Source organism: Sapajus apella, unplaced genomic scaffold, assembly GCF_009761245.1.
Source record: "Sapajus apella isolate SASKATOON/1434 unplaced genomic scaffold, GSC_monkey_1.0 scaffold42, whole genome shotgun sequence".
Lineage (NCBI taxonomy): Eukaryota > Metazoa > Chordata > Mammalia > Primates > Cebidae > Sapajus > Sapajus apella.
Genome location: NW_022436982.1, coordinates 13,125,160 through 13,148,242, shown reverse-complemented (window position 1 = coordinate 13,148,242; position 23,083 = coordinate 13,125,160). Strand labels below are relative to the sequence as shown.

At 39.6% G+C, this 23,083-nt stretch overlaps 1 protein-coding gene across 3 annotated transcripts in view; it reads left to right on the top strand.

The window, feature by feature from the left end:
* The first annotated feature begins 11,685 nt into the window (after positions 1-11,685).
* The window catches only part of FOCAD (focadhesin), a 289,039-nt gene continuing 277,641 nt past the window's right edge, over positions 11,686-23,083 (top strand). For all 3 annotated transcript variants that reach the window (XM_032300072.1, XM_032300075.1, XM_032300076.1), the window contains exon 1: positions 11,686-12,000. The gene's annotated coding sequence lies outside the window, so the exon portion shown is untranslated. The remainder of the gene's footprint in view (positions 12,001-23,083) is intronic.

Here is a 23,083-nt window from a genome sequence, read left to right as displayed (position 1 = left end):
GCACTCCAGCCTGGGTGACAGTGTGAGACTTCATCTCAAAAAGAGAAAAAAAAAAAAAGGGAAAAAGATAATGCAGGGCCCCCATGGAAACATTACTGAAAATGTCAATAAAGTAACAGCAGAACATTAAAGCAAGCACAGGAACTTTCTTAGTGGGGGTTCCTATGTGACTACATAGATCATATACCCATGAAGCCAGCCAAGATTCTGAGATATATGCAAATGAAATGATTAATCATTGAGGAATTGTGAGAACCGAAAAAGTATTAGAAAATAAAATTAAAAGTCACTTATAATTCTTCAAGCCTTATGATGGCAGCATGGGTTAATTATGCATCTTTTTAACTCATGGTGTTTTTGTTAGAGAACCTTATACTTAGTGAAAACTTAGCATTAATAACAATCTATATTTACTTAGCTTTTATTATGGGCCCAAGGCCTGGTGCACAGAAAGTATTTATTTGTTAAAGGAATAAATGGGTAAAATAAATTCAGAAACTGGTTAAGGGTTTTATGTGAATAATCTCATTTAATCCTTAACCTAATGAGGTAAATATTGTTGTTATCTCTTGAATTAATCTGTTTTCACACTGCTATAAAAATACTACCTGAAACTGGGTAATTTATAAACAAGAGAGATTTGATTGACACAGTTCTGTATGGCTGGGGAGGCTTCAGGAAACTTACCATCATAGCAGAAGGTGAAGGGGAAGCAAAGTACATCTTATACAGCAGCAGGAGACAGAAAAGAGAGAGGAAGGGAGTGCCACACTTTTTAAATCATCAGATCTAGTGAGAATTCACTCATTATCATGAGAACAGCATGTGGAAAACCACCACCCCATAATCCAATCACCTCCCTTTAAGTCCCTCCCTTGACAGACATGTGGAGGTGACCACTTAAGATGAGCTTTGGGGTAGGTGGTGGGGGACACAGAGCCAAACCATATCATCTCTATTTTACAACAAGTAACCTGCAGCTTAGACAGTTAATTTGCCCAAGGCCACATAGTTTTTTACCTCTGCAATTTGTATCCTTGTTTCTCTGATTCCAAAGTCTAAGCTCTTAACCACTCTGTACACCATAGGCACTCTGAAAGAATTGAATGGTTTTTGGATTGTCTTTTGGCATTAACTGAGTTGTTTCTCTAACAACTTTATTAACCCTACGTTAAAAAATAGCAATTCTTATTATTTAAAAAATTTTAAATTCCAGCTAGTAAATACTAACTCTATAAGAGACTCTGATTGTTTACAGAACATTCTCTCCTTAGAAAGGTATATTTTCAGTCTTGTATTTTATTACACCTCTGATCTTCCGTAATAACGCAATGAAATGATTATATCATGGGTATAACATAATATAAATGATGGGTAGATTCATGGATATGTACAACCTTATAAATGTGTCAGTCCAATCAGAACTCTTAGTCTTATCTTGAAATGTGCACTGTGGATAAAATTACATAGATACAAACATCTATACATTGAATGCTTGGTGACAAATTTCAAGAAGTAGAAGCCTTAAAATAAAGAGGAAAAAGCTCTTAAGAATAAAATATGCCGCCCGGTCACAGCGGCTCATGCCTGTAATCCCAGCACTTTGGGAGGCTTAGGCGGTTGAATCACCTGGGGTCAGGAGTTTGAGACTGGCCTGACCAACATAGTGAAACCCCATCTCTACTAAAAATACAAAAAATTAGCCGGGCGTGATGGTGGGCACCTGTAATCCCAGCTACTCAGGAGACTGAGGCAGGAGAATCACTTGAACCCGGGAGGTGGAGTTTGCGGTGAGCCGAGATTGTGCCATTGCACTCCAGCCTGGGTAACAAGAGCGAAACTCCGTCTCAAAAAAAAAAAAAAGAATAAAATATGCCTTAGTAATAATGAAACCAAATTTCACTTCTCCAGTTATTGTGTGGACAATACTGTTGCCTCGTACCAGTCTTCCAAAATCCTTAAGCTTGAATAATGGCTTCAGCCCAGAACAAACTTTATCTAAGTAGAGTGCAGGAGGTTCTGAGCAGCCAGACTCAAACTTGCACCACAGGAGAGCAGAATCTCTGTGTGTGTGTGGTGACTGTACAGTTTTCCACCTATTGGCCATCCTTGCAAGGGAAGCATCTTTCTCTTACAAAGATAGATTAGTATGGTATCACATAATGAAAGATAGGAGATATTAAAAACAAGAAAGAAAGCAGAGAAAAGAGATAAAATGGGTTACTATCAAACAGATGCTGGGGAACATAATTATGCTCCTGATAGGCAAACAAGGGCAAATAGTTTCCCGTATTACTCCCTAATACAGTAAACTTTGAAGCTGTGATGTGCCGACTCTCTCAAAACGAATCTGACACCTAAATCATAGCTGTCACTGTGGAGTGCTGCCGCTGGCTTGTACAGGTTCCTGAGAGCTAATTGTGTAGATCTATTTCAAATTCCATGTCCTTAATACAGTTCCTGTGCTGTTCTTTGAATGTCTGGGGGATGATGATAACTTTATTTGACTCTGCTTTTGTACAATCCATGGCATTGGGCTGATACTATTCACTCAGTAATATTTGTTGAATAAACAATATATGCTTTTCATCTGCCCCATGGTTAGAAGGACTGAAATTTAAGAAACCTAATTGAGCAGATTCCTTAAAGTTTCCCCCAATACTTACTTAATAAGTGCCGGGGGTAAGAGGTTGTGTCAGAATCCAGGGTGAGATGAGGTAGAGTTGGGGCAGAACCATACCTACGGAAGCAGCAAGAGAACAAATTACTTCTCTCGTACACATTCTCTAAAAATGCAAGAGCCACAATCAAGGGCAATTGACTTCTTCCTTGTAAGACCCTCTTTTTCTGGTTAAAAAAGTCTTTCTTTTATAAATCTAGCTCTATAAGACTCATAGGCCAGCCCTGAATCACATGGCCATGACTTGCTACAAGGAAGTCCAGGAAAGTATCTGGCAAAGGGGAATAAGACAGCCATTACTGGCTTAGGTTAGGGGTAGGCAAACTAGTCTGTGGGCCAAATCTGGACCACCACCTAATTTTATAATGTCTTTAAGGTAAGAATCGTTTTCACATAAAAATATATACCAGGACATAGCCATCATTTCAAAACAAGAAGAGAAAAGTGAACTTTTTAGGTCATGCTTTTAAGACACAGTGGAATGTGGATGATTTTGTTACCAAATTAGATGACAAAGCCTGTGTTTATTGTGCAGTGATACTATACCTGTGCTAAAAAATAATATACATCAACCTTCCCAGATTCATCACAACTCACAGGAAGACAATGTCCAGAAAATGTGAAGATTTACAATGGAATACGTTATCGCAGCAGAATTTCTTCACAAAAAATAACAAATAAAAGAGTTGAAACCAAAGTAATTTTCTGAGTGGCTCCTTTGTTAGCTAAGCAAAGAAAGCTGTTTACTGATGATGAATTAATTAAATCATGTTTGATCACAGCAGCTGAAAAAATTGTTTCCCGAGAAAATAAACTTATTTCAGACTATTAGCCTTTCAGTGAGATCTGTTGTTTGAAGAGTTGAAGATGCTGGGAGCAACATCAATAGTCCATTAAAAAACAAGGTAGATGATTTTCAGTGGTTTTCCTTGGCTTTTGATGAGTTGACAGATATTACCAATAGTGCTCAGTTGTTTATTCAAGGAGTCAATGCTGAGTTTAAAGCCACTGAAGAATTAGCGTCTAGGAATTGTCTGCATAGAACAACTATGGGCAAGTATACTTTGAAAGAAGTTGAGAATACATTAATAAAACCTGAAGTAGAATCTGCTAATATGGCTTATAACTGATGGTGATAAAAATATGTATGGAGCAGAAAGGGCTTAGTTGGACAAATTAATAAAGCTTGTGAAAATGTGAGATACTTAAAGCCCATTGTTACTTATTATGCTGTTCATCAGCCGGTAATTTGCATAGTGTTTGAATCTATTGTGTGTTTCTGACCCAGCAGTTTCAATGGTGAACTTAATTTACTCTGATGGACTTAATGATCAATTCTGTAAACTTTTGTCAAAAGTAGAAGCTGAATATCCTGATTTTCCCTATCACACAGCAGTTTGATGGCTTCGCAGTGGTAAAGTTTTGTTGCAAGTTTTAAAACTCAGGCCTGAGACTGAAATATTCTAGAATGAGAAGAACTTCTCTCAGTTACTGTTATTGAACATGAGTGGCTTTGAAAATTAGCTTTTGCTGCAGACTTGATCATGTTTCTCTGTATAAAATTACGAGGCAAACAGTGCTTATATGCAAAACTCACATTATAGCAAAGTCATTTTAACAAAAGCTAATGCTCTTTCAATCACAAGTAATGTCGACCTACTTAATACAGTTCCTGTGCTGTCAAAGTTTTAAAAAGAACCAAGAGCTCCATTACCACAAACATTTGCAGAAGATATATTTTCCAAGATCAAACTACAGTTCCAACAGCATTTCTGGATTTCAATGCAAGTGGAAAGGAAATTTCAAACGTCAAAATCCATTTATTAAAGAAGACAGATAAATGGAAAGACATCCTCTGTTCATGAATTGGAAGAATACCATTACAATGTTCGTACCATCCAATGTGATCTACAGATTCAATAGAATCCCTATAAAAATTTTAATAATATTATTTAAGAAATAGAAAAAGCAACCTAAAATTTATATCAAACCACAAAAGACCCTGAATAGCCAAAGCAATCTTGAACAACAAGAACAAAGCTGGAGGTATCATACTTCTTGATTTCAAAATGTATTACAATGCTACAGTAATCAAAGTAGTATGATGCTGGCATAAAAATATACAGATAGGCCAATGGAACAGAGCAGAGAGCCCATAAATAAATCCACATATCTATGGTCAACTGATCTTAAACAATAACTCACAAGGATCGACTCTTCATTAGATGGTGTTGGGAAAACTGAAAATCCACATGTAGAAAAACGAAACTGGACCCTTATCTCACCCCTTGTGCAAATGTCAAATAAAACAGATGAAATATTCAAACATAAGATCTAAAACTGTAAAATTACTACAAGGAAAGATAGGAAAAAATCTTGACCTTGTTCAGAGCAATGATTTTTTGAATATGACACCAAAAGCACAGGCAATGAAAGCAAAAATAGGTAAGATTGCATTGAACTAAAAAGCTTTTGCACAGCAAAAGAAACAACAGAGTGAAGAGACAACTTACAGAATGAGAGAAATATTTGCCAACATTTATCTGATAAGGGGTTAACATAAAAGAATATAAGGAACTGAGCTTAATAGCATAAAAACCAAACAACCTTATTAAAAGAATGGACAAAGGACCTGATAGACATTTCTCCAAAGAAGACATAAAATGGCCCGTAGGTATAGCAATAAAATGCTTGACATCACTAATCATCAGAGAAATTCAAAACTACAGTAAGATAAAATCTCAAACCTTTAGAAAAGGGAAGAAGTGTTAAGGATATGGAGAAAAGGGAACACTTACACACTGCTTGTGGAAATGTAAATTGGCAGAGCCATAATGGAAAATTGTGTGGCAGTTTCTCAAAATACTAAAAATAGAACTACCTCCTATCCTGCAGTCCCACTTTTGAGTATAGATGCAAAGGAAATGAACTCAGCATCCCAAAAATATATCTGCTCCCCTTTGTTCACTGCAGCGTTATTCACAATAGTCAAGATACGGAAACAACCTGACTGTCAAAAGATGAATGGATAAAGAAAATGTTGTATGTATATGTATGTGTATATACAGATATATTGATGTTTTAATATAACATTTGTTTTGTTGAATTTTCCAGCACCTCCAATAATTAAAAACATTATATTAGGAAGAACAAAAAGAGACTTGAGGCAAATTTACTGTCTGGTCTATTTCAGAAATAAATTGCTGGCTTAGATCAATCATATTCTACCCCTTGGGGCTGGATACATTGCTGAGTCAAAGGAAAATTTGGATTATTTTTAGCATGGGGATTACATTGAAATAATGTATGTCAATGATAGTAAGGATATGACATTGTCTTGTTATTAAGAAAAGTGATTGGTTGTAGTTATTAGAGATACATGGCTACATCATTCTTACTGCCCGAGCTGACCTAGAGCAAAATACCAAGCATGTGAACAAAGCCATCCTAGAGCAGCCAAGGTTTAAGCTGACTGCAGACATGTAAAGAGATCCAGGAGGGACCAGGAAAATCAGCCTAAATATGAATTGCCTAGGAAACCACAGGATTCTGAGAAGGAATAAATGTTTGTGATTGTAAGCCACTAAGTTCTGGGGTGGTTTGTTACACAGCAATCTCTAACTGTTATAGGAGACCAAGATAAGTGTAGTGTGTCAGATATTCTCTTTTTCCCTTCACTGTGCTGCAGGAGGCTGACCTATGTGAACTGCATCATGGGCTTCCCTTGCTTCAGGAGATCAAGAGAGAAGAGAATGAGGGAGGTGAAGATATTAATTCCCTGAACTCCCTGCCTGTAGCATCACTGCGGACTGGCTGTGTTACTTGACCAAATGCCCCAAACATAGCTCCTTTGTGTTCCATAACTACTCTCTCCCTTTTCCCCTTTCAACTCAGGGGTGATTTTGGGGCCTGAGTCTACCTTGTGATCTTTTTAATCCCTGCCTATAACTCTGTTTATAGTCTTTTATTAAACTCTTCAAATTTTCCCAATATGATTGTACCATCTGTTTCTTGCTGGGACCCTGACTGATAGAGTATGCCTTATCCAGAAGGTAACATCTCAGCAAAGACTTGAATGATCTGATGGAATGAGTCACAAAGATGTCTGGGGAGAAGTGCCAAGATCTTGCAGCAGCCAGGAGGCAGGGTGAGTGAGCTGGGGAGGAGTGTAGAAGACAAGGTCAAAGGGGCAACAGACACTCTGCGTGTGCGTGTGCGTGTGCGTGTGCGTGTGCATGTGTGTGTGTGTGTGTGTGTGTTGGGGATGGAGGTGTATGGTACAGGGGAGGGAGATCATGTATGGCTTTGCTGGCTTTTGTAAGGACTTTGGCTTTTCCTTAGAAAGAAATAGGGAGCCATTGGAGCCACGTACATCTAATTAAATCTAATAAGACTGCCTTCTGTGATGTGCCGACACTGGAGCTCTGTGATTTAGTGCTGAATTTCTCCTTCCAGTCTTCCAGCCTGATGATGAATGCGTGGGCGTGTTGAGCCAGCCCAGCATGCTTGGGCCTGAGTTCAAGGCTTTGTGTCTCTCTCCTGATGCTGTGGGTGACATGACCTTCCTTACAGTACAGGATTCAGACTACAGTGTCTTTTTTTTGTTAGCATATTCTTTTCAGTTCTGTTAATGACTTGGGAGTGGGCACATTTTTCTTACTCTCTTTTTTTGTTGTTGTTAAAGTCAATAGGCTCTTCTATACTGACTTCAAAACGTTTACTTATCTAAAGGGTCTTATACAATAGAGAACTGCTTAACTATTTCAGTGAAAATAAGACAAGGAGTTGAACAGGAATACTATCTGCCTGCCTACCTCTTAAAGATGATGGTTTGTCTTGAATATTTAAAAGTCAAACAGTTTTACATGTACAATGTCCAGAAAATAATATATAGATTTGAAAGGTGTTTTAATCCTTCAATTGAAATTTCCATCTGAGCTGGGCTTTCTGGTATTAAGTCTAGCTCACTCTCCACAGATTACATGAATGAAGGTGATTCTCTTGTAACCCCTATGAAAGATTACCCTCTCACCGCTGTTTCTCAGAAATATTCCCCAGGCTGAAAGTTACTGAACCACCTGTGTAGAGCTATAAACATCTGCATCAAATGTAGATTTGCCACTAAGGTAAACTGATCTTTCCTAGGTTTTACCTCAATCAAAATTTAACTCTAAATTGTAGCTACATTGCTTCAGGCTCTATTCTTTGCTTTCAGTTCAGAAAGAAAGTAAGCAATTTAGCTAATATAACTAATTAGGCAGGCAGAACGCTTTTCCTCCTGGCTAACAATGCAGGTGGACTATTAGAACCTGTCCTAATGTTTTTTGTCTAGCCTTCACCTTAATTTCTTTTAAAATTTGTTATTGTTGGCTGGGTGTGGTGACTCATGCCTGTAATCCCAGCACTTTGGAAGGCCAGCTACCCAGGAGGCTGAGGTAGGAGAATTGTTGAACTCTGGAGGCAGAGGTTGCAGTGAGCCAGGATGGCGCCACTGCACTCTAGCCAAGACTCCATCTCAAAAAAAAAATTGTTATCATTTTAAAAATTTATGTCCCAGTGCACAAAGTAGGCTGTTCAGTGGGTATGCAGTAGAAAGATGATAGGACTAGGAGTCAGGGAACCAGGGTTTTAGTCTTTCTTCTAAAACCTATTAGCAGCTAGCCATGGTGGCTCACACCTATAATCCCAGCATTTTGGGAGGCCAAGGTGGGAGGATAACTTGAGGCCAGGAGTTCAAGACCAGCCTGGACAACATAGTGAGACTTCATTTCTACACACACACAAAACACACACACACACACACACACACACACACACACACATATAAGTAAACTATAGCAGTAGAATAAATGTATATGTTAGCTGGACACTGTGGTGTGTACCTGTAGACCCAGCTACTTGGAAGGCTGAGGTGGGAGGATTGCTCAGGTGATGAGGCTGCAGTGAGCTACGATCGTGCCACTGTACCCCAGCTTGTGTGACAAAGATCCTGCCTCAAACCAAAACAAAGCCAAAAACAAAAAACAATGACAGTAACAACCCACCCCCCAAAAAAACCCCAAAAGGCAATTAGCCATATGACACTAGAAAACTGAACATGAACCTGTGTCCTTTTGGAATCTTATTTCTCTTCTGTGTAAATTGACATAATTAGATTAAACCATTAAAACATAAAATAATTTTGAGATCCAACATAAGAGTTTAAGCTTACTAAAATAAAATTTCCAACAAATATAATCTATTAATTATCATTTCATATGCAAAAACTTCTATTTTTTTTTTTTAATAAAGATGGGGGGTATCACTGTTGCCCAGGATGGTCTTGAACTCCTGGCCTCTAGTTATCCTCCCACCTTGGCCTACCAAAGTGCTGGAATTACAGGTGTGAGCCACCATGCCCGGCCTGAGAGAATATTTTTAACATGAAAACAAAACAACACAAAACAAAAGAACAAAGCATAATCTCAGGAAAAAGTCTTTTAAATTGAATAAATTTATTTTTATGAAAACTTAATACATTGTCCATATTTTTTAATTTCAGCATTTGTCAGAGAAAACTTTGTCATGGACTGGCAACTTCTGAGATCCTTTCTGGTTCTAAAAGCCTCTTTAGTTTTGTCAAAATAAATCTGGTGGCTGCTGACTTGGTCTCCAGAATGAGCTGGCTCCATGAGGCTCTGGTATCTCCTGTGCCTACCACAGTGCCCGGATTAAATAAATTAAAAGGTGCATTAGATTACATAAATTAGAAGGTGAAATGATCCCTGCTGAGTTGCAGTTCCTGTATGGAAGGAGTATACCCCAAGAGGAGGGGGTGAGCCCATGGACTTCCAGCTTAGTCCTAAATGTGCAGCAAAAGCAGTCAAGTTGGTTCTAGGCTCCGAGTTCAATGGTCACGTTCCTCAATCCTGCCCAAAATCTGAATCTAGGATAGGAGTCTGCTATGGTCTAAATATTTGTGTCCCCCAAAATTAGTATGTTAAAGCCTAACCTCCAATGCAACAGGATTAAGAGGTGGGGCCTTTGGGAGGTGATTAGGTTATGAGGACTCATTTAGTGCCCTTATGAAAGAGGCTTCAGGGAATCTACTTGCCCCTTCCATCCTGTGGTGATACACAGAAGACATCATCTATGAGAAATGGAACCTTACCAGACACCAAATCTGCCGACACCTTGCTTGGATTTCCTGGCTTGCAGAACTGTGAACAATAAAGTTTTGTTTATAAATTACCCAGTCTAAGATATTTTGTTATAGCCACCTAAACATACTGAGACAGTGTCAAAAGTAGACTCAACACCATTCTTTAAATGGGCATTTCCCTGTGTGTTCCTAAAACCAGGCTTTTTACAACAGAGGCAGCACATTTATTCATTGAGAACCAGGGTGCCTGGATTCAAATTTTGGCCTGGCCATTAGCTAAATGCATGACATAGGTCAAGATGCTTCACCCACTGTACTTAGGTTCTTTACTGGTAAAACGTGGGTAATAACTGTAACTGTCTCATAACGTTGTTATGTGGATTAAATGAATTTATATACTTAGAACAGAGCTGTTCACATACTTACATGTTTAATTATAATTTTGACTAATGAGTCTCAAGAAATAAGGAATAGAAGAAAAAATATAAAAATGGTCCTAAAAGAAATATTGGTGCATTTGGAAGACTGAAGAACATCATCAAAGTCCATAAAAAGGACTTTTATAAACCTTATAAAACTCATTTCACGCAAAGGATAACAGAGGTTGAATACCTTTAAGTAGGTTCAATATTGATTGATTGATTGAGACAGAGTCTCACTCCATCACAGAAGCTGGGGTGCAGTGGCGCCACATTGGCTCACTGCAACCTGTGTCTCCCGGATTCAAGCGATTCTTTTGCCTCAGCCTCCTGAGTAGAGTAGCTGTGACTGCAGACACGCAACTCCACGCCCGGCTAATTTTTGTATATATATATATATTAGTAGAGATGAGGTTTCACCATGTTACCTAGGCTGGTTCCAAACTCCTCCAGCCTCGGCCTCCCAAAGTGCTGGGATTACAGGCGTGAACCAGTCCACCTGGCCCCAAAACTAATTTAGATAAATTCTTAAAGAGTGAGTGCATAGCCGGTCATTGGGAAAACTGATAACGATCTGTGATACATAATCACTTTTCTGAGGTGATAGGGAACCAAGAAACAGAACTTCTTGTCTACACATTAAAATGACTTTGGAAACTTAGAAAAATACCAGTGTCAAGGCCCTGCAGCAGAGCCTATTCAACCACGATCTCTAGTGATGAGGCCCATGCACTTTTTTTTTTTTTTTTTTTTTTTTTTAAAGTTCTCCACCTGCTTCTAAGGGTGCCCCAGGGTTTAGAAACAACTCAGTCAGATTCTTAAGAGTAATTTGTCTTAACTCTTTCATCTTGCATATAATTTCCATTCTGTCATTCCCAACCAGGATTCCACTCCGTCATACCAGTCTCTCCTCATTTTTTCTGCTGCCTCTTTTCAGCGCGTTTCATTGTGGCTGCTGTCTGTCTGTTACAGCCTTCCCACGTGGGAGCCCCTGCCCCGCCCCCGGAGAAAATACATGTTTATCATTCAGGAAGTATCAGGCAAAATCGTAGCAGCATTAACAACAGCAATAATTAGTCGCGCCAATTCTCCCCAGGTCAGATCAGCAGAAACACTTGGGCTAGGATGCCCTCAGGACTATCCAACAAGTGGATGTACCACAGTGGCGTGGAAAGCTGCAGCGTTCTGTGTTGGCCAAGTGAAGTACAGACACCAAGCCGTAGCTACTAGAGAAAGAACGAAACGTCTTCGCTGCCAGTCGGCAGTCTGCTTTAAATATTCTGAATCTTTAATCTTAGCAGTATTATTTGTTTCTCCCGGAAAAACAAAATCTCCAAATACCAAGAAGTCGTTCTGCATCGCCAAAAGCTGCATAGGGGCAGGCTGCCAACAGGACTACCTGGGCACACTGCAGTGGCGTCTCTAGGCAGGTTCCTTTAATCTGCTTTAGCTTGTGCTAACTCCTCACTGCGGTGCTGCTCCACAGCCAGCCCCCGCGCGCAACCCTCCCCGCGCCCGCTAGGCTGCAGAGCTCCAGTCTGCCGCCCACGCCGCCTTCTAGCCGCAGTGCGCGGCCAGGGCCTTGGACGCGCTTGCGCGCGAGCGGGGGAGGGCGGGCCGCAGCCTGAGGAGGCGGGACAGGCCCTCGCGGTGTGCAGCTCATTGGCTCTCTCTTGCAGTCCCCGCCTCCGAGCGTTCGAGGCGGCGGGGCGGGCCACGTCAGGCAGCCGGCGCTAGGCTGAGCTTGTGGCAGAAGGGAGGTAAGCCGTGCGGGGCGGCGGGCTGCCACGGCTGCCCCCGCTGCCCCCTGCTAGAGAGCCGCCGGGTCGCGCCGCCTGCGGCCCGGTCGGCTTGCATGGGTTGCGGCTGCGGCCCTGCGGGGCTGGGGCTGCTCTGGGTGACGGGGCAGTGGAGCATGTGGCGGCAGGGCCGCGTAGCGGCGGAGGGCAGGTCCTGCTGTTTGCACTCGTCCGGCCCTGCCGGGGCTCTGAGCTCCTGGAGGACCAGGCCTTCTGAGATTACGGATCTCCGAGATACCTGGGCAGGGCTCGCTCTGGTGGCTGCGGTGGGACTCAGTGGAATCCCGACTCGGAAGCCGGTCGGCGGGATCCTTGCATACTTAGCTGCAGCAGGTTGCAGTCGTCCCACTCTCTCCTTCGACCGGTTCCCTAGTTGGGGGCAGAGCAGGAGATTCTGGCCGCGTCCTGCCTGGCCTGGGGTGACTGTCTCTTTCTCATTCCCGGTGACTCACTCAGATCGTGTCCACTTATAATGCAAAGGCTTATGGGTGAGCAGGGCCTGTTTGCAGCCTCTTAGTTCTCTGGCTCTGTCCGCACTTGCGGAAGTTACCTGAAGAAATACTATATATATATTTTGAAATTTTCGCAGCAGATAACGTGGGGAGACATGCAGTTGTGTTGCATTTACCCTTCATCAGTTTTAGTTTCAGTTGTGGCGTCCTGATCTCTCAGTGTGGTTCCTGAATTTGGAGCTTTTGAAATCAGTGAAATCATCCTGCCAATTTCATGCATTCATTCATCCATTCCAAACTTTTTTGATGGATTAATGATGGTCAGCCTCATACCAGATACTAAGATTGGCATTTCCTGCGTTTTCTTCCAGTTTATATGCCAGTTTTATTGTCTAGATTTGAGATGGGTTTTTGTTGTTGTTGTTATTTTCAGGTTCTAGTATCCCTTAAACCATGGTGGCCCTGAGGGGTAATCCTGATAACTGTATCAGTAGTGACTCCAGGTTTCAGTGGTCTATCTGTAAGAAGGGGAATGGATTAGTATAATTTTGAGATTTTCAAGGAGAGGAGGGGTAGATGGTGTGTTTCCTGAACCGTGTTAGCAGTTAGAAAGTAACTATTTTAAAAACACAGGATGTATTTTATATTATGTTTTACTGTGTCAACGAACATTGTATCCATCCACATTCACTTTTTGACTAGCAAGCAAGTGCATGTTTGCAATTTTGATTCACATCCAATTCCTGTGTTGAAAGCACTGTGACTCATCTAAATTTTGAAATGTAGTAATCACGAGCTATTTAATGTTATGTACAAAGATATGATATTGAAACAATTGCATAAAAATGCAATTTTCAAAGCATTTTGACTTGCTTTGATAGATTAGTGGAAGCTAAAACCTCTACCTTGATTATTGGCTTACTTAATCAGTGCTAGGTAGTTAGGATTGCTTGGCTAGTATTTATCAATATTGTGTCTATTTTAACATTTATTTCATTAATCTGAAATTTACTGGATTTTAGCTGATTGTTGCCTCCAGTAGAGGCCTGATAATCAAAAGGCCAATAAATAGTTTGAGATCAAAATTTTCATGGAGATGTAACAAGAGTTTTTCATTTGTTGATTGACTGCTGGTACTTACCAGTAAATCGTATGGCCTTTTTCCAGGTTTAAAAGGATTTTTAAAACAGTTAGTCTGAGACATAGTATTGTTAGCTTCATGATACTTTTGGGATATTGTCCACAAATCATTAGTTGAATTAAATTCTATATATCACTATTAGGAGTTTAGGAAATTTAAGAAAATATAACTTAAAAATTTTGCATTTGATACTTTTTTTTTTTATGGAGACAAATTGTCACTCTGTCACCAAGGCTGGAGTGCAATGGCACGATCTCTGCTCACTGCAACCTCGACCTCCCGGGTTCAAGTGATTCTCCTGCTTCAGCCTCCCAAGTAGCTGCGATTACAGGCACATGCCACCATGCCTGGCTAATTTTCGTATTTTTAGTAGAGATAGGGTTTCATCATCTTGGCCAGGCTGATCTTGAACTCCTGGCCTCAAGTGATCCACCTGTCTTGCTGCTGCATCTTTCAGTTCTAGAAATGAACCTGATCAAGATTGGAAGGTTAGTGGGGGAAAATTCAAGAATTGAGGACATTAGCATTTTGGTGTAAAAAAAACACAATAAGAAATACAATTATAATTATATTTGGAGGAAATATAAGGAAATAATAGTGTCAGGATTATTACTGAGTTTATAGCAAAACTCGATCTTAATCAGTATTTCTTGACATATAACAATAAACTTAGCTTATGTACAAAAAGAAAATTAGGGTGATAATTTAAATTTTGATCAAGTGGGTAGTACCTATTAGCAGATGAGAAATCTATAGATCTAGAGATGTATGATATAATAAGGTATAGTATAGTTATATGAGTATAATCTAATTCTGTGATTCACAGTTAGTAATAGATTAAATGGAGGTTGTGTTGCTATTTCCACGTAATAAGAAACATGTTTTGCTTAGCTGATAGGACAAGGAATATTTGCGAATTTCCCCTATGTAAATGATTTGAAACAACAAAGCTTTAAGTGATGTGGAACAGCCCGTCTATTTTCAAACAATGGATTGAAATATAGTTTTTATAACCCCCAAGTACTTATGGTCTCATATTGGAAGTAATAAAATTTCGTTTATGATTTTAGAAGTTTGTATTGGTTTTCATTTAATTAGCCTGAGTTACTTTAGTTTTATATATTTTGAAGATGTTTCAAAACCCTTGACTTTACTGTATAGTTTTCCATTGTTCTTGATGGGAAAACATTTCTTTAGGCCAAAGGGAGTTGAGAATCCAATTTGCATAGATAGTCAGTTTATTACTATTATTTATTTAAAGCTTTATCTTTTCACTTGCCTGGGGACCAATGAAGCATTCCACTGAAGCTCCTAAACTGAAGATTTCAGTTCTTTCTACTACCTTCGAATGTATCTTCTAAGCTCCTCTTGGTCAGATGAGTTCTTGCTAATTTGACTGATAAGTGTGTTGAACAAATGTAATATAGTAATTTTGAATGTTGTAACTGTAGTTTTATTATGAAGTTTTTTGGTTTCCAGAGTGTATCTTTCCCTTCTCTCGTGACAAGTCTTTCTACTTGGCCTACCTGCTTTCATAATTTACACTTAAGTTTTACCCTGTTTCACAATCATTGCACATGTTGGTTTATGTAACCAAACCTAGTTTTAGTATATGCTATTAGGGCATTCACATGGGGAGGAATGGAGGAAACTTTTTATTAAATTTTTTAAATTGTTGAAACATTTAAATGCAATTTTTAAAGAGTCATAATTATTAAAGGTATTATATTCATCATTTATTATTTATTCCTTCATTCACCAAAGACAGCAACTACTTTGGTGCTAGGTCCCTAGCTTTTCTTTAAGGAACTTACAGTATTGCATGGACACCATAAACAAGGCCAAAATACAATGAGATAAAGATTATAATTTAGTTGTTCACATAGCGTACAGTGGGGGATAGAAGAAAACTGTGTGCAGGGTTCGAGAAGATTCAGAGAAGGCTTATGGAAGAATTTTCCTCTGAATTGAAGTTTGAAAGTAAGTAGGAATTAGCTGGTAAGGTTAGAGGATAAGATATTCCAGGCACAAGAAAACAGTGAGGACAAACAGGTAGGTTAGAGACAGAATATAGACCCTTCATGTGTTAGGAGAGAGAATAGAGAGTTGAACTTTAAAAAGTAAACAAGGGGTAAATGATGATAGCTCTCTTCCCACAATGTTAGCCATTTTGAGCTTTATTCTGGAGGCTATGGTGATCCATGAGTAATAGATTTTAAGTGGAAGAAAGTTAAGATCAGTTTCTTGAGGCAGTGTGAGGAATGAATTATAATGGAGTAAGGCAAACATTTCCATTAGATGGGGCAGAACTCTGAAAATGCAGTGGTACTTGAGAGAACAGGATGGATTTCAGATACATTCAGGTGATTGAGTTAGTGGCCAGATGGATGTAGGGGATGCAGAAGTGATGGAGTCAAGGATACCTCTTAGGTTTATGACTTCCCAAGATAGGAATCACATAAGGAATGTCAGATGTATGGGGAGAATAAAATCAGTAGTCTTGGGCATGGGTTTGGGTCACACAGTTGGTGCTGTTCAGTGGGCATTTGGTTGCTTTGGTCTGGAGATAAAGAGAGAATTCTAGGCTGGAGATAGAGATTAGGATGCTATCAACTTATAGGTAGTTAAAACAATGTGAGAGTGGATGATGCCTAAGAGCAAGCTTGTAGAACAAGAATAAAACAGAAGGGAAACCCTGGGAAACACCACCCTGTAAGAAAGATGACCCAATGAAAAAGATGGAAGGAACAGCCTAATGACAGTGTCCAGAAGATAAGGAGGGAGAGAATCCAAGAAGAGACTAGTCAGATGCCATTAGGGAATAGAAGAGAGGGCGAACTACAGATTTTGGAAGGTTTCCCAGATAGGCCAGGATCATTAATACCAGTACATATGATTGTGTGACTTTTGGCAGCAAAATTCACTAGAACCAGAGATGATGAATAGTTGTATTGATATAATATTTGGATTTTGTTATGTGCATATGGTAAGAATGCAAAAGAGTTGAAAATATTGATGAAAGAATGGTCAGAGTGATGGAATGTAAAGTTTAGACTGGTTACGGATGGTAACAGAGTCAGGAGGAGCTGAGAGATTGAGAGAACATAGTTGGTTCAAAGGATTAAAAGTCTGGATGAAGTAAATATACAAGTGTTTGTAGCTAAAAGGGAGATGACTTTAAAAGGATAGAAATACTCTGTGGTCAGAGTAGAATATTGGAATTTAAGATTTTTAGGGTGCAGATGGTGTATAGGGTTTGGCTGTGGATACAGATGGTAGAAACAGAGTTGTTCGGGAACAATGAGGCTGGTGGTTTGTTGGATGAATTGCTCACCTAGACATTGACCCCAGATGACTGTGGTACCCAGGGAGGAAAGGCAGAATGTGATCCTAATTGCTGAGGACTTAGATTGCCTATGGTGGTCATCAGTATATATGAGAGATGAAGATACTTAGATGTTATGCCCTCAAAGGTACAGCGGATGGTGACGGGTTGGGGTAAGTGGTCTGGAAACATTCCTCTGGGCCCATGATTAGCATGATTAGCTTTTGCTGATGGGGGGCACCAATGCAGGGGAGTTTAGCTTCTATTAGGCCTGGGAGGTATGGGGAGCATCTAGTGAAGAGGCTGAGGATATAAGAAAGCTGGTTGACTATGATATCATTGTAAAAGCTTGGGAAGGAATCAGAAAGGGAGGAAAGATTATTTAGAGGAGAAGAGGACAGGTTGGAAAGAGGTTAGATTTGGTTATAAGGGCGACAGCACTTTTCTGAAGTGTATATGGCTAGCTTTTAGCAGTTTGGACTTTAAGTTTTGATGAAGCTTTCTGTTGTCAACATTACTCATCAAGTCATAGTTTCTCTTGGAGTAGGGCAGTTGGCATAGTACTGTTTCTAAATTTAAAAATAACATATATGTCTCCAGTGAATATTTGTGTTATCTGTTGGAGAAAGGATGGACAGCGTGGCCTATTTGCCTTTTTGTACCTTTTCCTGACCTTCGAACTCCCAAAATACTTTTGCAAATACATTTCATCATGTGTGCCAATTCTTATCTATTGGTAGAATTAGAAGGTTATGTTGATTATTTTTAGGACAATTCTGGGCCCAGAGGTATAGAAAATGCTTTGATGTGAATGCAAATTGCCATGAATGTGGGAGGTGGGCATACCTGCATTTACCTAAGATTTTCATCTGTTGTTTTCTGACCCAGAGTCTGTTTCTAAGGACAGCTCCTCACTCATGCAGTAGGTTTCATTCTTTTACCTTCCCAAGGATTTAGCTCTAGCATCCCTCTCTCTAACCATTGCATTTCCCCTCCTTTCAGTATGCCAGTATGCTAATATTTTTCCATGTTAAAATAATAGCTTTTGACCCCATTCCTGCTTAAGCCACTGTACAAGTTGTTACCCCCTTCAGTATAACTATACTTGTTTCCAATTACTTTCCTTCTATTCTTTCTTAAACCTACTTTAAACAGGCTTTTTTCTCTCACCTGTATCAAAAAATTGCTCTTCTAAAAGTCATTGTTGACTTTATTTTTCATCTGGAGACAGAGTCTTGCTCTGCTGCCCACACTGAAGTGCGATGGTGTGATTATAGCTCACCACAGCCTTGAACTCCTGGGTTCAAGGGGTACTTCTGCCTCGGCTCCTGAGTAGCGAGGACTGCAGATAGGCACCACCATCACTGGCTAATTTTTCTATTTTTTGTAGAGGTGAGGACTTAGCATGTTGCCCAGGCTGGTTTTGCACTTCTGGCCTCAAGTAGTCCTCCTGCCTGGGCCCAGAGTACTGGGATTGCAGGTGGAGGCACCATGTTTGGCCCTTGCATTTTCCTCAGTCTAAAAGTCTGTTCAAAAATTTTACCTCTCAGTTGACCTGTCAGCATTTTTTTGAGATAGCTAGTCATTCTCTGCTTCTTTATTTTTGTTTTTCTTTTCTTTTTTCTTTCTTTTTTTTTTTTTTTTTTTGAGACAGAGTCTCACTGTGTCAACCAGGCTGGAGTGCAGTGGCACAACCTTGGCTCACTGCAGCCTTCTTCTCCCTGGTTCAAGTGATTCTCCTGCCACAGCCTCCCAAGTAGCTGCAATTACAGGCATGTGCTACCACAGCCAGCTAATTTTTGTATTTTTATTAGAGACGGAGTTTCACCATGTTGGCCAGGCTGTTCTCGAACTCCTGACCTTAAGTGATCCACCCTCCTTTGCCCCCAAAGTGCTGGGATTACAGGCATGAGCCACTGTGCCTGGTCCACTCTCTGCGTCTTAAAATGCTTTCTTCCCTTACTAGCAAAGATGCCACAATTCCTGGTTTTTCTTTTACCTCATTTTCCCTTTTTAGATTCCTTTACTGGTTCTTCCTTATCTTTCTGATAAGAGGGCTGTTAACATTGGAGTGTTTCAGGGCTCAGTCATTAGACTTTATGCTTCAGGATCATATCATTCAGCTTTTATATATTAGCTTTATTATTATTATTAATTAATTTATTTTTTGAGATGGAGTCTCCCTGTCACCCAGGCTGGAGTGTAGTGACACTATCTCAGCTCCCTGCAACCTCTGCCTCCTGGGTTCAAGTGATTCTTCTGCTTCAGCCTTTCGAGTAGCTGGAACTACAGGCATACACCACCGCGCCAGGCTAATTTATGTAGTTTTAGTAGAGAGATTGGTCAGCCTGGTCTCGAACTCCTGACCTCAAATGATCTGCCCACCTCGGCCTCCCAAAGTGCTGAGATTACAGTTGTGAGTCACTGTGCCCGACCTAAATAATAGCTTTAAGTACTAGTAATACCCTACTGGCCTCGAAATTTATGTTTTCAGCCTGGCCTTCTCTTGAATTCCTGACTCCTCATATCCAGTGCCTACTCAGCATTTTCTGTTTGGATGACTAATATATATTTCAAACTCAACTCCTGAATTTCCTTTTTGAACCTATAATGTTCCCTATCTCAGTTAACAGAAACTGCATTCTTTTCATGACGTAGGCTTAAAACCTGGGTATCATCCTTGACTCTTCTTTCTCTCACTATCTATATGTACTGTTACTTTGGAAAGCATGTTGGCTATACCTTCACAATGTAATTAGAATCCAAGTACTTGTGACTACCTGTGGCTCTCACCCTAGTCTAAGCCCCATTGTTTATGCCCTGGATCTTGCAATAGCCTTTGTATTAGTTATTTATAGTTACCTACCCCCAACATTTTGTGGCTTAAAGCAGCAGCTATCTATTAGTTTGTGATTCTGTGGTTGGCAACTTAGGTTGGGCTTGGGGTAGATGGGGGAAGCTCTTTTGCTGGCCTTGCCCATGCTCACTCATGCAGTGACGGGGACTGGTAGGTTTGGAGGCCTCAGCTGAGGTGGCTTATCTCTGCTCCACGTGGTTCAGTAAACTATCTCATGTTTATATTTCTTTACATGGTGGTCTAATGGAAGCAAGAGAACAAGAGGAAACTACGTGGGCTTTTGAGGCCTAGACTTAGAATTTTACCTGCTGTTGGTGAGAGTAGGTCACAAGATCAAGCCAGATGAAGGGGATAGAAAATTAGTTTACTTTTTTATGAGGGGAGCAGCAAAGTCACTTTGTAAAGAGGTTTGTATACAGAGATTGGGAGCAATAGGAGGCTATTTTTTGCCGTCCGTCCTGTCCTTCTAACAGATAGCTTCTGTTCCCCCCTACAGTATTGTTGGAACCACAGCCAGAGTGATTTTTTTTAAAACATGAGTTAGATCTCTTCTCTACTCCCAAACCTCCAGTGGCTTCCCGCTGCCACCCAAACTAAGACAGTCTTGGAATTGTCCTTTGAGGACATGATCTGACACTTTTGTTGCCTCTCCAACTTCTTTTACAACCACTCTGTCCCTCTCTCGCTTAATCTGCTCAAATTAGCCTCTTTGCTGCTCTTGGAACATCCAAGGCATGCTTTCCCCATGGCTTTGGCTCTGCTACTCTTTCTGCCTAGAATATTCATTTCTGAGATGACGAAACTGCTCCTTTACCCCCTTTATGTCTCCTTGAGTAGTTCCACAGTAAGCCTTTCTCTGACCTTCCTTTTAAAAATAGAAACCTCTCTCTAATGCTGTCTCTCCCCCGCCCTGGTTTACTTTTATCCACAGCACTTATCTTCAGAAATGCTGTATAATTTACTATTTTGCCTATTTTTGTCTTCCCTCTATTAGGAATGTAATCTATAAGGGCAGGGATTTTTCTCCATATTCCCAGTATACAAGATAGGCATCTTGTAACTATTTCTTGAATGAAGGAATGAAAGGTACTACAACCTTTTTCAGGCTTAGGTATCTCTTCTATTCTGTATGGAAAAGCTCTGGGCCATTATCTGAGGAAATTCCTGGCCTCCGTCGCAAGTACTTTTGCAATATCTGTCTATCATCTATCTATCTGTCTGTCTGTCTGTCTGTCTGTCTTTCTGTCTGTCTGTCTGTGTCTGTCTGTGTGTCTGTTTGTCTAGAGTCTTGCTCTGTTGCCCAGGCTGAAGTACAGTAGTACGATCTTGGCTCATTGCAACCTCTGCCTCCCAGGTTCAAGTGATTCTCGTGCCTCAGCCTCCAAAGTAAATGGGATTACAGACGCGTGCTACTATGCCTGGCTAATTTTTGCATTTTTAATAGAGACTGGGTTTCACCATGTTGTCCAGGCTAGTCTCGAACTCCTGACTTCAAGTGATCTTCCCATCTTGGCTTTTCAAAGTGCTGGTATTATATAGGTATGAGCCACCGTGCCCAGCTGCAATCCATTTTTTAAAAGAATACTTGACCAAGTATTCTTCCACATCCATATTCTAATTTATGCTTTGCAAGAAGACTATCATGCTCTCTTATCAACTATATGTGATACTTTTTCTTGGTACTTAATAGCAACCTCTTTGAGTTGTAAGTCATAACATTTTTTGTTCAAAGCAAAGCTGAAGCGGTATGTGAAAGGAATAGAACATTTTAAAACCTTTTCTAAGGCCTTAGACATTCTCTCCACCTCCAAATATATTACTGAGAACTTCAGATACATGTTTTAATATTCAAAATAAAGCTATTTTACATTTGAATTTATAGTGTACTCTTATTATAAAGTCAGTCTCAACCATGAAGCTATTATAAGGAGCATAACATTGAAATGAATGATTATGAATAAAAATGATAATCTATGTGCCTCAGCCTCCAATTTATTTTTGTATTGTGATTTTGCATTTTGGTTTTGTTGCAGACCATTAAGGAAATCTTCATCCATGCAAATTAGCAGTTGAAAATGGTAATAATTTTTTTTGACAGTTCACATTGCAATCTTACAATCTCTAGTTACTTTTTTTCTGTTTCATTTTTAAAAATGTCTTTCTGTGGAAAATCTAAACACACATTAATAGGGAGTATAGTAAATGAACTTAATTTCAACAACATCAACATTTTGTCAATCTTGTTTTTCTCTCTAACATTTTTTTCTCCCTAGCTTTTTTTTTATTTTTTAAATAATTGTCTTTAACTAATAAGGACTTCTTAAAGTGTAATTACTATGTCATTAATCAACCCTAACAAAATTAATATCAGTTACTAAATGTTATCCAGTATAGTTCATATTCGGAATTTCTCAGTTGTGCCAAGGTTGTTTTAGTAGAATTGGTTTTTGAAATCTGAGTCACATAAATTTCCCAAATATAATATAATTTGGTTATTATGTCTGTTTAATACTAAACAGACATAATACTCCCTACACTCCTTCTTTTTCCCATGTCATTGATTTGTTGGAGAAATAGAGGCCTTTGTCCTGCAAAGTGTCCCAAATTCTGGACTTGACCTATTGCTCTGCAAGTGGCATTGTCGTGGAAGAGGTGCCTTCTCCCTTATCTCATATATTTCTTATGAATTGGTAATTAAATGGAGAGAGCTGTGCGTATTAGTGGCATTTTTTTTAGGTAAGAGTATTCTTACAAAAGTCTGTGTATATCCTATACCATCACTTCATAAGGATACAATGTGTGGTATTCTTACTTTTAGTGATGCTAAGGTGAATCAATGGATTCAAGTGGGGTCATCCCGATCTCTCTAATATAAAGTTCCCTGTCTTCCTTTAACTTAATAGTTTTACAGTTGATGATTCATTTACAAATCAAATTATATATTAACAAAGTAACTTCATATTGGTAAAGATTTTTCTTAAAGACCTAAGTATGCTTTAATTTTTTCTTTCCTCATGTCTCTTTACACAATACAACCAATTTTTTCTTGCCCCCTCATCTTACATTTGACATATACACAATGCCTTCAGTACATGTTGAACATTTGACATAAAGCCTGTAAGGAGATATGAAATGGGACGGACAATAAGGAACGCGAGGTAGGGAAGTAAGGATTATCTCACTTGCCTGTCTCCTCTCATTCTCTCTCTCTCACTGGTTTCAGTTTATAATATTTTAAAAGCTGTGCTGGATAGGTATGAATTAGAATG